The sequence below is a fragment of the Pteropus alecto genome, unplaced genomic scaffold (genome assembly GCF_000325575.1).
Source record: "Pteropus alecto unplaced genomic scaffold, ASM32557v1 scaffold17, whole genome shotgun sequence".
Lineage (NCBI taxonomy): Eukaryota > Metazoa > Chordata > Mammalia > Chiroptera > Pteropodidae > Pteropus > Pteropus alecto.
This window is the reverse complement of record NW_006440645.1, coordinates 4,501,072-4,517,330: the sequence shown is the minus strand read 5'-3', so window position 1 is coordinate 4,517,330 and position 16,259 is coordinate 4,501,072. Positions and strand designations below refer to the sequence as shown.

The 16,259-nt window shown below is 38.3% G+C and overlaps 1 protein-coding gene across 1 annotated transcript in view; it reads right to left on the bottom strand.

The window, feature by feature from the left end:
- SPATA5 (spermatogenesis associated 5) overlaps positions 1-16,259 on the bottom strand; it is a 234,734-nt gene that overhangs the window by 155,510 nt on the left and 62,965 nt on the right. The window lies entirely within an intron of this gene.

The window sequence follows — 16,259 nt, the reverse complement described above, 5'->3', positions numbered from 1 at the left end:
AAAATAATCACAGGAGGCTCAGAAGGAAGAATAAAGAGGATGAGAAGAAAAAAGATCTGAGAGAAATAAAAGAAGAAAAGCTGAAGCCACCTAGGGGAAGACTCTGAAGATTAGAGGAAGAAGTTCAAGAATCTCTTTGTTCACAGCAAGAAGTCATGGAAGGTTTAAAACTAGAAAGTGATACGACCTGACCATGCCTCAGGAAGGCTTCTCGGGCAAGGCTCTCTAGAGAGGAGAGCGCGGGGAGACCAGTTAAGGAGATATCACAAACATCCTTATAAATAAAAACGTGACCTTGAACTAGGGTGACCACATGCTGATGGTGAAAACACACCAGAGAGGTTCTGCAGGCCTCCAGGTGAGGGTTTGAGGGTAGCAGGGGGAGAATTTTGTTGTTTTTGTCCACAGAACCAGAAGAATGCTATTTTATCAGCCATAATCCCACGATTAATTTAGTTTTTTCCTAAACTGCTTTCTTGGGACTTATTTTAAGAAGTACGATTACTGGATTAAAAGGCATGGCATTTTTAGGTCTCTCGCGCTTAATGCCACTTTGCAATCCCAACCTCTTCATCTAGTTTAATGCCGTGAGTGAGATGTATATGTTTCCCTGAGGCATCATCAGCTTTGTGTTTTATTTGACCTTTCTTTTTTTCTGATTTCACCAATTAACAAAATTAAAATTAAACTGGAGATCCGTGTAAATGAGCGTATGGCCCTAAGAAACATCCAGGTATCGTCAACAGGGTCAAAGTGACGTTTGCCACAGAAGGCGACTATTATTGGTAAAACCGGCTTGAGGGCAGACGTGCAGCAGAGCCGTCCACCCTGATGGGTAGTTCCTGTTTGTGTTCTCTGGTCTCTGAACTTTTCTTTGTCCTTTTATTCTGTAATTTAATTTTGAAATGTTTCAAACATACATAAGAGTTGAATGATCAGTACAGTAGGAACATATATACTCTTTGCCAAATTCACCCATTTTTAGTATTTGCCACATTGGCTTTACTGTGTGCTCCTGCTCCTCTCTACACACGCACACGGAGTTCAGACACAAAAACACACACTTTACCAATTTTTAAACTCTCTGTTGAAACTTTTTAAAGTAGACTGCAGATAGTACACACTTCTAAATATTTTAGCATACCTCTCAAAAATAAACAATCCGGAAAGAGGGTTTTAAGGAGGTAGAAAGATCAGAAAGTATAGAAAATTAAGAAGAAATGGCAGTGGATTTGGCAACAAGGTCACTGAATAAAGTGGCTCACTTAGACCAGTTTTGTTTGTGTGCCTTTCAGCAGTGGGACACACACACACACACACGCTTTTCTCCACACACACACACACACGCTTTTCTCAAGAGATTAGTGCAGAGCTACACGCTTCGTAATCAATGACATTCAAATACATTCAATTCTATGCCTATGAACGGCTAGGGAGGATGTTTGTCTCAGGTTTGTGTGAACCTAAATAACCTGGCGATATAACCTGGAACTCTTCAATATGATAACACCTCATACATACGAGTGTGTTTTGTTGTTAATTAGTCCTTTAAAAAGTCTTTAAAAAGAGTTTTTTAAAAGGGCTTAACATCAGATCGTAAACCTCTGAAGCACCTGCATGAGACACACGGAAGCCACCCAAACAAACGCGAAGGAAACCGCGTCCTGAACGACGGTCTCGTCAGGGAGCGGCGGCGACCCGTTGGGCGGGCCGGGCGCTGGAAAGCGCTTGCTCCAGGAGACGCGAAGACGCTCTCACCAGACGCTGACGGCTCGCCGGCCATGGCGAGGCCCAAACCCCGCGGCCACCGCCTGGGGCTCGGTCTGCTGAGGAGTCAGCCGGCCGCTGCGCGCTGAAGGCCACAAGGGCCAGCAGGGAGGGGAGGCCGTCCCGCCCGCTGCCCGCCTCCTGAGCTGTCCGCTGGTCCTGCCGTCACTGGCCACCACACTCCCTCCCCATCCTCCCGAGCACCCTCGCTTCATGTTGTTTCTGTCGGATGTGGTACCACGGCCCTCCCCTCTCACCACTGCACTCCCTGAAAGATGGTGAATACCCCTCCGCTCCCGCTGCGTTGCCATTTTCCACTTTCTGTTTTCGGTAGTTAACTATTTTCCCAAACAGAGAAGAGTTAAAAGAATCAAGACAAACGGTGTAAGTCGGGTGGGCAAGCAGGAAGCTGAGGGAGTTCCGTCAGGTCTCCCGCCTCTCGGGAGAACACGCGGCGAGGCCGCTGCAGAGACACTCGTCACACAACAAACACTGACGACAGGCCCACGCTGGCCCACGCCACGCTGGCTCCTGGGCCTAAACGGTTCCTGTCCATACCGAGCTCCTGACCCGATGGAATCCTTCCTCAGAAAGGCATATTTCCATAACTAGGCGATTACTACATAGCATGGCATGTGCCAAAAGGGTGGTCACAGGGTTTGCACGGACGGTCAGAGAGAGCTTTTCAGAAGTCACACGTGAGGTAGGATCAGTGAACACCGAAGAATCAGCCATTTGAAAGGTACAGAGTATGCTATGGAGAGGAGAGAAGGAAAAAAGTGTTCTAGAACCAAAAGTAATTCAGCGCAGCTAGAATTCAGGGGGCCAGGAGGGAGGCGGAGACAACGGGGGTCAGCGACACGGGGAGGGGTCAGACCTGGGAGACTCACAGAGCATCGCGCTTAGACTTTATCCTGAGAGCAACGGAGAGCAACCTGACCAGGGAAACGGTACAGGCGGACGTGTGGAGGACCACTCTGGCTCCCGGGTGGAGTGGGGATTAGAACCGGGGAAGTAGGGGCTCGGCTCCCACAGGAATGCGGGTAGGAGATGGCAGTTATCTGCACTAAAGTAGCAGCCGTGGGGCAACAGAGGAAAAAAAGATAAGAGCTCTATTAAACGATATTAAAACTCTGATTAAACTATATTAAATAAGGCAAATAAAAGAGCCTCGATAATGAGTTCGATCTGAAGAGGTGGTGAAAAAGAAAATGGAATCAAGGCTCACAGCCAGGATTCAGACTTTGGGCAGCTGTGTAATCGAGTCGCCTTAAGAGGAAAAAAAAGAACATGTTTGGAAATTAAAGAATTCGTTTCCAATTATTTCACTGTGGTTGGAATTTATGAGTGAAATAAATCCAATGAACCTTAAGAAATGTCTTCTGTGTGCTGGACTTGTCTTAGGGACTGGAGGGACACAAAGATGAGTGAGACGATGGCCTCAAAATTTTGTAATCTACACAGGAATGAGAAAAGTATCCTGAAAGACACACAGATTAATACAAAAACTACTGAAGAAATAGAGCTTTACAGTTCTCAAACATGTGAGATGGTGAGGGCAGAGATGTGGAAATTGGTGCACATATGCAAGACTTATGTTAAGGTGTTAGACTGAAAATAACAGCAATTCCCACTCACAGTTACAAAGATAACGGACATATAGTAAGTAAAGCCTGTAAGAAATTATGAAGGATGATCCAAGAATTATGTTTTCCCTACCCCTAAAAGTAACTATTGTTAATATTTTGGTGTAGTACCTTCTAGCCCTTCAAATACACACGTGTGTGTGAGTGTGTCTGAGATCATAATGTATTCACGATGTTATATTCTGCTTTTTTAAACATACATTTTTTGATATATATCTTCCAGTTACTATATGACTTTGGGCAATTCATCTCTCTCAGCTTCTTTCTCATTTGTATGTAATACGGAGATAATAGAACCTCTGCTCTCAGGATTATTTTAAGAATTAAATAGTATACTATATATTAAATCAACTGCACTTTGTCTGGCACACAGTTAACTATTTAATACTAGGTATTATGTTATTTGAAGGTCTCAAAGATTATTATAATAGTTATATTCTGAAAAACCAGCGACATAAGATAAAGATCAAGCCATTACATTTCATTTGTAGTTTCAGGAGCAGTATTTATCTACCATAACTTTTCTATTCTTTTACTTTTTGTCTAATCACATTTCTTATTAAACTAAAAGCAAACCAGTTTTGCATTTTAATTTAGCACTTGAATGCCAAATAAATGTCCTTCTACAGCTAAGATGTCAATTCAAAAATGGATACAAGTCGGCCTAAAGAGCTCGCAATTGCTTGGGAGTCTCGAAGCACAGAGAGTCATGGGAAAAGTTGGTCTGTAAGAGGAGAATAAACACCAGCATGAAATCAAAAAACCCTACAACTACAACAGGAACTCAAAAACCAGTTGGTTCACCATTCCGGCTTCAGTCAGTGTTTCATCTTTCAACACCTCTCATCTTTCAACAAATACTATTTTATACTCTTATAATAAGTTTTTTAAAAATTCTACAACTCTCTTTTTAATAAGTTACACTATATCATAACTGCCAGAAAATTATTCCTACAATCTCACCTAAATCACTCCGATAATAGTTGGGTCCTTTCTTTCTTATTCTGTCCTAATGAAAACAGTGAACAGCTGCTCACATATGGCTTTATAACTCTTTGATTAGTAATAAAGTTAGAAGTGAAGGAACAGCTGTCAAACAAGCACTGACAGCAGTGAGATAAAGCTCCCAAGGGAAATCCCACCCCCCTGCCACCACTAACATCTTACAGGACTTTCTGGACAAGCACCCAATAATATACAAACAAAATAAAGCAAACAAATAAAAACTCAACCCAAACTACACATCCATAGGATCCAAAAGACCTGATGATCAGATTTAAAAAAAAAAAAAAAACTTTTATGGAAAAGTTCCAAGGGGACACAATAAAAATTAATGAACGGGGCTGCAGACATGGGGAGAAGAACCATGAGAGAGGAATTCGGCAGCTCCAGAGGCACTGACTGTCTATCCATCCGTGAGTCAGGACCCTCTTGTTTGCTAGGTGCCAAGTGTTACACTGCCAGGGACAAAAGTTCTTTTGAAAGTGTTATTTTCATAGAAAATACTGCGACAAAGAGTACTTTTCATTTTGTTCTCTCATGCTAACAAGTCCCAACATAAGGACAAGAAGCCGAGCGGTAGCAAGTGGGCTGGCACCTGTTCCAAATTCTCTGCTGGGTCATACACTAGCTTTTTAAATAAATGTTTGACATTTATTTTGAAATCATAAACACACCAACTTACTAAAATACTATATAATGCAGAAAGAAATAAGTTGAGAAAACCCAAACTCCAAGATCCAAACTGGAAATCAACATATTTCCAGATATGCTTCTTTAACGGAGATAAAGCAAAATTAGGAAGCAGTAAGTGTTCAAAACGTGTTCTCAGATCTAAGTGAAAATAAGCAAAAGCCTTTTGCTTTATATAGTGAAAAGACAATGAATATTCTCCTCCGTACTTTAAAAATATTCTATAGAGGGTTTTTTTTTTCTTTTTTAAAGTCAAAGTTCCAGTTCTACAATGGCACCATAAACCATCTACAGCCTGTATCTCCCCTCCTCCCATCTCCCCCTATAAATTAAAAATAATAACGTCAAACAAAATACAAATCCAACTACATGAGGACTCTGAAAAGAAAAGCAGGGGGATTGTGAGGCAGGAAAAAACACGGAGCAGTGCCCTGTCCAGGGGTGGGAGGCCGAGTATCCTAAGTGTTTATCCTCTGTCCTTGCTCTCGACTCAGCTTTTCCTGTTTCGCTCCCACTCTACACAATCCAGCTTAGGCTCTCTCAGGTAAGAGCACAGGGAGCTAACAAGGCAGATGAGAAAGACGAGAAGAAACTACACGGTAACTTTCCCACTAACTGCAGACAGCCACTGATCTGGGTGATCCTGTCATTCTTCAATAAGTGACATTAAGGACCTCAATGAAAGTATAAAGACTATGGGAGCCACATGCTCCTAGAACTCCCAATGCCTGAGAGAAAACATTAAGAAGGAACTATTCAAGTAAGGAACTATTCAAGTAAAAAAAAAATGCAGATATTCCAAACAACATGGAAAACACGATCAACTTAAAGACAAATATTTTAATTATTTTAATTATATTTAATTATATTTTAATTATATTTCAAATTGTATGGATTCCATAGTCAGTTTAATGATTATACTGGAACCTGAGTTTAATTTCTAAAGAATCACTACATTACCATCACACTTTAATGCTTACTCTGAACTGTCCTCAGAGAGCTGGCTATGTATGAAGTCAAAGCTTATAAATATAATAAATTAATATCTAAATAAGTCTCCCTTAGATCACAAAAACTTATAGCTTAATTCAATTTTTAAATGTTAACCATTTCCAAAATGAGCTTTTAAAATTCTACCTACTTTTGTCAGATGAACAAGTCCAGAAAAAAAAAATCTCATCAAAAATGGAAACCTCAAACAAGGAAAAAATCAAAACAGCAGCAATAATTTAAAAAAAAAACAAAAAAAAAACCTCACATCATCAAAATGATATGGTTTCGCCCAGAAAATTCTTCATATATCTCATGAAAATATTTTATCTTTTTTCTAATTTACCAAATCCCTTGAATAATTTAACTGTAATCAGCAGAAAATGCTTTGATCACTTAAAGAAACTGCTCAGTAACCCCTGCTGTTTTTACTAAGGCATAGAGGAACTGGGAAAAGATAAAGGAGTGCAGATGAAGGAAGTAAAAAAATATAAGAACAGAGGAAGGAGACAGGAACTCCTACCGTTTGGCCCCCAAGCCAAGGCGAAAGAAGCGATAATTTTCTCAAGGGAATTTTAAATCAACCATAGGTAATACGTGACCAAAGGCCCCCAAACTGAAATAAATTATATAAAAGGGCCAGAAAAAAATGTTTCAAATAGTAAAAAGTTTAAAATGAGTTTTGGTCTGATTATTCTTTGGGATTCTGTGCTATGAGTGAATAACGATCAAATGGAAGGGCTCTGTGACATGGACGTGCCACCAGGGCCTCCCCGACAGTGCCTGTGATTACAGGAGCGCAATGTTCGGTAGAGGGACGAATTAATGGGCAGACGCATATTTCTCTGTATTACCTTAAAAATAAAGCAGCAGAAGGGCAGAAATGGCAGCAGGACGGGCTGGCAGGGGGTGAGATGGGAAAACTAGGAGAGTTAGGGAGTTAGAAATAAAGCAGCTTGTGTCGCCGCAACTAGTAAAAAGTGCTGCCAATATGTCAAAGTGTCCAAGGGCACACACATGCCTTGCATGACATCTTCCAGCCCAGATCTGTCCAAGTAGCTGGGTCCCCAAGACCAGCCTCAGGCCGTATGATTCCCTAGAAGGGCTCACTGGATTCAGAAGCTATTATACACATGGTTATGAGTTATTACAGGACACAGATCAAAGCATACAGATCAGAATCACCGAAAGGAAAACGTACATGGGTGACGCCCTGAGGGACCAGGCACGAGCCTTAGGTGTCCTCTCCCGGAGGAGTCAGATGGGAACATACTTGATTCTCCCCAAAATGACACCCAAAAAAGGCGGACAGATAATAAAATTAAAAACAACTTACAATTCTCTAGAACCCCTATGCGATGCGTCTATAGCCCTGGTCATTAGGGGAAGCTTTATCTCAGGCTTTTAAACTTATCTTTAAGCTTCTCTTGGTCTTACAGAGGCGTTCTTGGGTGTCCGCTAAATTTTCAGATTACGCTTCATCACTCTACCCCACTTTTTCCACTTTCATATCCACCTTAGAGCATTAGTCTATTAGGTCAAATCCCAAGAGCTCATTCTTAATATACTTAAAAAAAAAAAAAAAAGCCTACAGGAAAAAACTGCAAAGCATTTCTCTGCAGAGTACATGAAATTCTGACACAGCAATTTTAACGTGGGACACCGGAACATGTCCCACCCTGTGACTTGAAACTAAATCATTAAATATTGAACTTTTAAAAATTGTCAAATGTGGACCTTTGCTTCTGGCCAAGGAGTTAAGTAAAAGAGATATGATTCACCTGTCTAAAAATCAAACAACAAACAAAAAAATTAACCTAAAAAAACTGACAAAATATATAACGTATTCAGGACACTGGCCATCAGGCAATGAAGGACAATGATCCTTGAGAGAAAGGAAACCAACGAGGTGAACCCTGTGATTGTGCCCCACTAACAGCCTGGAGAAAGGTGACAGGGTGCAGGAATGGAGGGCAAACCCAGGCAGAGTCCACGGTCTCCCCAAGATGCGAAGATGAAGCTAGGAGTAGGGTGAGCCAAAGACTCTAGGTGTCACAAGCAGAGTGCTAGAGATAAAACAGGAACACAGGGACAGCACTCTTGAAATCTGTAGAGGGCCTTCATCAAATATTCAGTTATCGGTGCACGCTTGTGAGAAAAAGCAAACGAGGCCAGGAAGAAAAAAACAAAACAAACAAACAAAGCAAGGCCGGAGACCTAAAAGGAATAGAAGGAACAGTGCCTGCTCCCAACAGCCCAAGTGGAACCTCATAATTCATAGGGCACTGGGTAGCGTATCAAAAAGGATCTCGCCTCAGGAGTGGGGAAAAACTAACCCAGACAAAACATTGCTTAGTCCCACCTAAGAACATTGAAAGGCAAGCCCCAAAAGGATCACACTGCTTCCAAGTAACTTAACCACGTCCTAGGGGAAAAAAACTCAAAAAATACTTTTATGAATATAAAAAATGGAATCCATCTCTCAACAAGGTAAAATTCAAAATATTTGGAATCTAATAAATAGCAAAGTATCAGGCAAGCAAAGAAGCAGGAAAATACAAGCCATAAGAAGAAGAAAGATCAATAAATTGAAGCTGATTCAGAAATTACACAGATGATAGGGCTGGCAAACAATGTATTCTAATATGCTCAAAAAAGGCACTGAAAACATTAAACAAGGAAGAAAATATAAAAAAGAATAAAAATAAAATTCCTAGCGAAGAAAACGACAATGCTAATAATTTTTTAAATGCATTGGATGAGACTAAGCAGCAAATTAGACATTTCAGAGAGGAGGAAAAAAGCTTAGCAACCGAGACTACCTAAAATAAAGCAAAAGGAGAAAGAAAACAAGAAAAAATGAACACAGCATCACTGGGGTTTGGGACAATCTCAAGTAGAGAAACGTACACGTGTATACTGAGTACTCAGCGAGAGAGAAAGGCAAAAAACAAACTATTTAAAGAAATAACGACCAAAATTTTTTTTCAAATTTGATTAAAACTATAAACGCATAACCAGAATCACCAATGAACCAGCACAAGAAACATGAAGAAAACTACAAGGGCATATGATAAACAAAATGCTTAAAACCAGTGATAAAGATAAAAGCTTAAAAGCAATCAGAGGAAAAAAGATGCATTACCTACAGAAAACAAAGAAAATGGAGACAACAGATCTCTTTTCAAAAATAATGCACGAAAGAAGGGAGTGGAGCAAAATCATCAAAGAACTTGCGGGCGGGGGGCGGGGAGAGGGAGGCTGTCAACCTAGATTCTTTACCCGATGAAAATCTCTCTAAAACAAAAAATAAAGACTTTTCTAGACACGCAAAAAAAGAAAGAACTCGTGACCTGCACACCTGCATTACAGGAAATGTGAAAGTAAGTCCTTCAGGAAGAAGGAAAACGATACCAGCCGGAAACCGGAACCTGCACAAAAGACTAAGGAGAACCGGAAATGGAATCTCCCTTGAGTAAATGGAAAGATTTTGTTCTTATTATTTAAATCTCTTCTAAACCATACTGTTTAGAGCAAAAATGATGACAATGTACTAGGGGTTTTACAACATCCGTAAAAGTAAAACGTAAGCTAATAGCACAAGGCAAGAGGCAAGGAAACAATGAAGCTCCCCGTTTCAGGGCTCCTACACTATACATGTGATATAGCAGCACTTGAAGGCAGACTATGATAAGTTAAAAATGTCTCAAGAAAAATTAAATAGTTTGACTAAGCGGAAATGAAAATACAGCATCCCGCATCAAACCTGTGGGATGTAGCTAAAGCGATGCTTGCAGACAGCACTGACGGCTTACAGTAGAGAAGATGACAGATGTAAATCACTAACCACAGCTCCCACCTTAAGAAACTAAAGAAGAGCAAATTAAGCCTAACGTAAAGGAAGGAACTAATAAAGATTAGAGCAGAAATTTAAAAAAAATCAAAACCAAAAAAATTTTTCTAAAGCTAATTTGAAAATTTCAATAAAATTAATAGACCTCCAGCCAGATTGACTACAAAAAAAAAAAGAGAAAAGACACAATTACCAGCATCAGAAACAAGACAGGACATCACTACTGATTCTGCAGAGTAAAAAGATAATAAGGGCAGACTATAAATGAGTTTATGTCTATAACTCAGACAATTAAGGTAAAATGGACCAATTCCTCAAAAGATACAAACTATCAAAACTCATTCAAGAAAAAAATAGATAAGCTAAATAATCCAAAAGTCACTAAAAAAATTAAAATTTACTTTATCCTTCCAAATACTGAAAATTCCAGGCCCAGAGGTTTTCAACTGTGAAAATTTTAGGGAGAAATAATTCTAATTCTACACAATTTCTTCTAACAAATAAATGAAGAGGGAACACTTTCCAATCTACTCTATAATGCCGACATTATCCCGATACCAAAAACAAAACAAAAACATTAGATAAACATGTCAGATAAAAACACTGTAAGAAAACTATAGACCAATATCTTTCATGAACATTACATATATATATATACCTATATCTATCTCTCTCTCTCTTTCTCTCACTCTCTACATATATATAGATAGAGAGAAAGAGAAATAGATATATACATAACTTTGCAACAAAACAGTAGCAAATAGAACCCATCAATATATAAAAGGACACTGTACCACAGCAAGTGGAGTTCATTCAGGAATACAGGACTGATTCAACACTGAAAATCAATCAACGTAATTCACCATATTGATAAACAAACCATGTGATTGTTTCGAAAGAAGCAGAAAAAGAATTCAATGTCCATTCATGATTTTTAAAAAAATCTCTCAGCAAACTAACATCATAATGGTGAGGAAAGGAACCAAGTTATTAACGGGTATGAATTTTTAGTTTAGGAAGAGGAAAACGTTCTGGAGATGGATTGTGGTGATGGTCGCACAGCAATGTGAATACACTAATGCCACCAAGTTATACACTTAAAAATGATTAAAATAATAACTTTCATTTTACGTATATTTTATCACAGTTAAAAAAAAAACTTTCCCCACATGTAGCTGGAGTGTCTAGAATGCTATGGTTACACACAGAAGAGCAAGGTTATCCCTACTGGAGAAAAAGAATTAATCAAAGACCCAAATGTAAGAGCTAAAATTATAAACTCTTAAAAGAAAATACAGGGTAAATCTTCAGGACCTTGGATTTGGCAATGGTTTCTGAAACGTGACACCAAAAGTACACACGACAAGACAAAAAACGGATATACTGGACTTCATCAAAATTAAAATCTTTGTGCTTCAAAGGACACTATCAAGAAAATGAAAGCAGCAGCGCACTGAATGGGAAAAAATATTGGCAAATCATATATCCGATAGCAGATATCACAGATCTGATAAAGGACCTGTATCTAGAATACCTAAGAACTCTTATAACTCAATAATAAAGAAACAAATAACCCAATTAAAAATTGGCAAAGGCTCTGAATAGACATTTCTCTAAAAAAGATATATACAAATAAGCAAATGTAAAGCCACTAAGGATTGTAAATCTAAACCACAATGAGGTACCATTTCACATCCACTAGCATAATCAAAAAGACAAGAGTGAGTGAAGGCGTGGAGAAAGAGAAACTCTCTATACAGGGCAGGTAGCAAGGACCAATGGTGCAGCCACTTCGGAAAACTGTCCGGTGGTTTCTCAAAAGGTTAAACATAGAGTTACTAATAGACCCAACAATTCCACTACTAGATACATACCCCCCAAAACTGAAAACAGGTATTCAAACAAAACCTTGGATGCAAATGTTCAAATGTTTGTAGCAGCTTTATTCACGACAGCCCAAAAGTAGAAGCAATCCAACTGTCAATCAACTAATGAATGAGTAAATCAAACGTGCTATATCCATACGATGGAATATTTGGCAATAAAAAGGAATGAAGTACCAATACATGACACAACATGGGTGAATCTTAAAAATTTTATGACAAATAAAAAAAAAACAACAGTCACAAGAACCACATATTCTGCTTCCATTTATACGAAATGTCTAGAATAGGCAAATCTGTAGAAACATAAAGGAGATAGACGGTTGCTAGGGTTGGCGGCACAGGCGGTTGCTAGGGTTGGCGGCACAGGCAGGCTGGGCGGTGCTGGGGAACGGGTAGAGGGCTTCTTTCGGCCCTGATGACAATGCTCGAAAACTGCCCATGGCGATGGCTGCACAGCGCTGAAAATCCTAGACCACCGAACTGACCCTTTACGTGAGAGATCTGTCGAAGAACTATTTCTGGGAAAAAACCACTATGAACCAAGATGCCTCACAAAATATTCATGCAGTCATTCGACACATTTTTATTTAGTTGTTACTACATGCCAAGCAGAGGGGACACAAAGGTGAACCAGACAAAAGGTCCACGAGGCACACGTACTTTGTGTACCTGTGCATTAGAGATCACATTACAAGATCGATGGTAGCTGAGGGGCCAGAAAATGATTTTTCAGGCAGAGGAGAGGACGACACGGGCAGAAGTACGGGACGGTTCAACAAGACCGAGCGCAACGTGCGGTGGCTCGGAGGGGCTCGCGCCAGGTCAGGGACACCGACGAGCTCAGACCTCATCCCAGAGACAATCGGCAGGCGGTTTTGCCAACGGCTTTTAAGCCAGATTAGTAATTTCCGTTGGAAAAATTACAATAATGAGACAATAGGACTAAGAGGCAAGATAAGATGAGTGAGCAATCGCTCCATCCCCGCGTAAGGGGGCTGAGGAAGCGCAGTGCCACACAAGAACCACACTCACCCTACCACGATTTCCCTCAGAACAAGCGACAATCTGGGTTCCGGCAACGCTCAGGTTTCACGCAGTACTGATCGACCGCGCATACAGGTGCGGCACTGTTCAAAAGCCTTCAACATTCCTTACAAACTCAAAAGAAGACACCCATCAGAAACTGCAAATTAAGAGTCTGCCATTTATTATCTGAGAGGAAGAGTGTTTGATTTCACCAAAGTTAACCAGGATCAGAGCTGAGAACAGATGATTCTTCCACTAACTGTCGTATCTATCTCCTCATTTCTCCTCCTATAGAAAGAAGCCTGAGAAAAGTAAGGCATAAAAAGAAAAGTGGAATGAAAGAGTTAAACTTCTAACATATTTAATAAGGTTCAAACTACAATCTTGATTTTGGCACACAGTATTTCCTGGTTAAAAGTAATCTACTTTCCCAAATGTGCTTTCCTGTTCAATTGTTATTACTTAAAACTATAAAAATGTACAAGAGAAGTTGGCAGGGAAAGCTGGGATCTTGGGAGTGATAGAAGACACTCTTCTGTCTAGACAACAAGCAGCAAAATCAAAAGAAACCAAGTTCGAAAGCCCTGCCAAGAACCAACATGGAATTAATAGAACTTCCACAGGTTGTACTATCTATTCCAAAAAAAGCAATCTGTTATTTAGGAAAGCTTCGCAGAAATTCTCAACCCTTTTGAGTCCATAAAAAATCGAGGAAATATAGAACACAGTACTGTTTTTAAAATACAGAAACTCAAATTCCTTCTAATTATCCTGAGGGTGCATGAAGAATGAACTGTAATTATGAACAATTAAACTATTTAACTCAAATCTCTGCACAAGAAAAGTAATGCTGATGAGCTCATCTTATGAAATTCAACTGGTTTGTCACATTCTGACGTTCTAGTCTCATCTCAAAAGGTACCAAAAGAAAGTACATCAGTAAATTTTCAGTATATGATCAGGGAAACAGACAGTCTTTTGATTATTCATGTAATGAAGAAGTTTGCTGCTTTCTAAAATGGGAGTAAACGAGGAATGTTTGTTTAACTAACGACATCTGGTGCACAGGCAATGTGACTCCCTGGAAGTTTAAGGCTGAACCCAAGTTTACAAAGGGGTTTGGGGCCATACAGTCCAGAGGCACTGGGTACAGTTCACGTGACGAAAGTGGGTTCATGGGAAGGTAGAGTCCTATCTTTTTATTGGCTTTTAGCTTATTCTGAACCAAATGTCCAAATCCTAAAAACTGTAATCCGAAGACAATATAAAAAGTATAAAGATGGATTATTCGCAAATAATAAGGCACCATCTAAAATTATATAAAATAGAATATGGAAAGCCTGGGTTTAAGATGCATAAATGAATTAAACTTGATGGCAATTTTTGAGTATTTGGTTAAGAATGCCATTTATCAGTGATAATTACTATAGTGTATAATATAAAATAACCTACTGCAAAGATAACATATAAAGACATATAAAAAGCACTGTATTGTTCTTTGTTTACCTTAATAAAATGACTACCTTGAATTGTACATTAAAGAAACAACATGTTTCTGCAGAAAATATGAAGGACGATGCTATACCCTTCCACAGTAGATAGCTTAGCACCATTATAGACACTTAATTCCAAAAATGTTAAATTCACTGAACAAATAGTAAGGGTTAAAATTCACTAAAGAAATCAGCTGCTTTAGAAAATCTGAAAAATCTGAAAAATGTTACATGTGGGTAACAATTATGTTGTACTTTGGTAAAGAAAGATAACATACACTTTTTAGATATATCTGAAATGCTTTGTACTCATTCCCTCAAATATTGACTGAACATCTCTAAGTGCTAGTCTCATACTAAGTACTAAGAATACAAATAAGAACTTCTGCTCTCATGAAATTTAAAAATCCATTAAAAAACCATCCAGCTACATCCTTTACCTAAAAATTTAACGTTTTTATAGAAAAGAGAAGATATATAATTGATAGTTATTTTTCACTTTATTTTTTAAAATCTCCATTCACCTTAAGATTATCCAGTATTATTCCCCATTTTAAAGATCTTTTGAATCAAGAAAATAAACTGTAGTGGAAAGCAGAAAAAGACTAAAGCGAAAATAAAATAAGATTTTGCTTAAGCTCTTGGTAATTTTAAATTTTTATCACATGATTATAAATTAGAATATTTTTTTTTTAAAAAACCACGATATTTGCCACGAGCTTTAAAAATCACATATTTTAGTCTGGTAAGTCCACTCATAGGAAGATAAATGCAAAGATTTGGACACAAATATGTTTATCATCATTTTAGAGAAAAATAGAAATAACGAAAATATTTGAGAATGGAAGGATAAAATGATTACAGTTTATCCACATAACAGTCTATTGTGTGGTTATTAAAAAGATGTTAGCCGATAAATTTTAAAGTAAAATCTTTACCATATAATTTTAAGTGAAAAAGGCAGAATCTAAAACTATACCCTAAGATTAACTATATTAAAATATCTATAGCCACAGGAAAAAAAAAAACTATAAAAATCTTAAAATCTATTTGATATTTTGTTTAAATATTAACATTTGTAATCTCTGGGTGAAACACTGAAATTTCACAATGCGTATTAGCACATTCAAAGAGTCTAAGGATTCCTGCGGTAAAGAAATACGTTTGACTTTAATCACTAATTAATGGTAAAATACATCTGACTTTTAATATACCAAGTGGTATAATCACCATTTCAGAACATCCAAAAAAGGGAAACATTAATTTAAGTAAGTGGCTAATACTTACAGTCTCCTGAAATTAATAATGTATTATATTATAATTGGCAACATTCCCACCTTAAGACATTTCTTTCGAACTTAAATATAACTAGGCAAGTGTGAGTTCAAGGTTTTAATTTCACACTAAAATCTTTTCTCGAAAGATGTTGAATGCTCAATTTACTATTAAAAAAACGTTCACAATTAACTAGCTCCTTGAAACAGGTTTTCTATAGCAAAATAAGTATTAAATTTTTGCAGAAATAATTTGGAGATGTTTTTGTAGATGTGGTAGCCAGGAATCAGAAGAGTGAAGTTTAGGAACCCAATTATAGAAATGTTGACTTCTCAGGAGATTTTTTACAATCTGAAGTGAGCATAAAAAGCAATATAAGAAAGTACTCTGACCAGGGCTAATCACTCCGGAGCTCAAGTAACATCAGAGGACACCGTGGCCTGTGGCCAAATACTGAAGTGCCAAGTGGAAAATGGCGCAAGTCCATGGGCTGTAAATACTATATCAAAAGAAAATACAGAAAAAAAAATCTTTCATTATAGCAATTAAAAATGTGGTTGTAGTACTGGTTCCTGTGATGAATAAATCAGTTTAGCAATTCCAAGAGTTGACAGCCACTGTTTAAACACAT